General features: G+C 41.8%; 1 pseudogene; it reads right to left on the bottom strand.

The window, feature by feature from the left end:
- The window catches only part of LOC110285115, a 51,122-nt pseudogene that overhangs the window by 1,145 nt on the left and 48,447 nt on the right, over positions 1-1,530 (bottom strand).

The raw sequence follows: 1,530 nt of genomic DNA, 5'->3' as shown, positions 1-1,530 counted from the left end.
CTGTTTGGATGTGTTTTCCTGTTTCTCTTTAAGGACTTCTACCTATTTGGTTGTGTTTTCCTGTTTTTCTTTAAGGACCTGTAACTCTTTACCAGTGCTCTCCTGTGTTTCTTTAAGTGAGTTATGAAAGTCCTTTTTGATGTCCTCTACCATCATCATGAGATATGCTTTTAAATCTGGATCTAGATTTTCGGTTGTGTTGGGGTGCCCAGGACTAGGTGGGGTGGGAGTGCTGCATTCTGATGATGGTTTTGGTCTTGATTTCTGTTAGTAGGATTCTTACCTTTGCCCATTCACCATCTGGTAATCTCTGAAGCTAGCTGTTATAGTTNTCTCTGGTTAGAGCTTGTTCCTTAGGTGACTCTGTTAGCCTCTATCAGCAGACCTGGGAGGCTGGCTCTCTCCTTANTTTCAGTGGTCAGAGTATTCTCTGCAGGCAATCTCTATTCTTACAGGGAAAGTGCCCAGATATCTGGTGTTCAAACCTGCCTCCTGGCAGAAGTTGTGTTCCACTCACCAGAGGACTTAGGATCCCGTGGGGAATCCTGTGCAGGTCCTTGCGGGTGTCTGGAGACTCCACTGACAAGGCACCCCAGTGCTCGAGTGGACAGGAAGGGACTTGTGCCCCAGCTCATGCCGGGTTGACTGCTTCCCTAGTTAATGCAGTCTCAGGTTCCGCACNATTGGATTGGAGNAGATGCTGTGTTCTACTCACCAGAGGTCTTAGGATCCCATGGGGAATCCTGTGCAGGTCCTTGCGGGTGTCAGGAGACTCGTCTGTCAAGGCTCCCTGGTGCTTGAGTGGCCTGGAAGGCTCTAAGATTCTTTAATAAGACAATAATCTTAAAAATTTGGTGATAACTTTGTTCTTAGAGATTGACATTTGTAAATACACAGCCTCCACTCTTATATTTTACAATGGCTGGTGTCCACATCAACTTTTGGAGGACCGGTGCAGTTATTTACCTTTAGATATTCATTGTGCATACTACCTAGTGCATTCACTTCAAGGCAAACTGTAAATGTTTCAAAGTCTTCCAGAGAATGGGTCTCCTTTACTTTGTGATCACAGAAAGGCTTCACAGTAGATGAAATATTCATAGTCTTTGTTGCTTCTTATGGAGGTTTGAATGTTGAATCCTTGGTGTTTCCATATGTTGTCATCTATACTGCATGAGTATTCATAAGACAAATCAGTCTGAAATTATTTTCGTTGTGTAAGTTAGGTATCAGTGTGCTTGTGACTTCATAAAATGAGATTGTCAATGTTCCTCTGTTTCCACTTTGTACAGTAGTTGAGGAGTATTAGTATTAGTATTTGCTGTTCTTTGAAAATCTGGTAGAAATCTGCAATTAAACCATATCACCTTTTGCTTCTTAAATAAGGAGACTTATAATTACTGCTTGTATTTCTTTTTTTTTTAATTTTTAATATATTTTATTACATATTTTCCTCAATTACATTTCCAATGCTATCCCAAAAGTCCCCCATAGCGCCCCCCACTTCCCTACCCACCCATTCCCATTCTT

This window comes from Mus caroli, chromosome 18 (genome assembly GCF_900094665.2).
Source record: "Mus caroli chromosome 18, CAROLI_EIJ_v1.1, whole genome shotgun sequence".
NCBI classification, from domain to species: domain Eukaryota; kingdom Metazoa; phylum Chordata; class Mammalia; order Rodentia; family Muridae; genus Mus; species Mus caroli.
The sequence above is the reverse complement of the archived record's forward strand: the minus strand, read 5'-3'. Positions and strand labels throughout refer to the sequence as shown.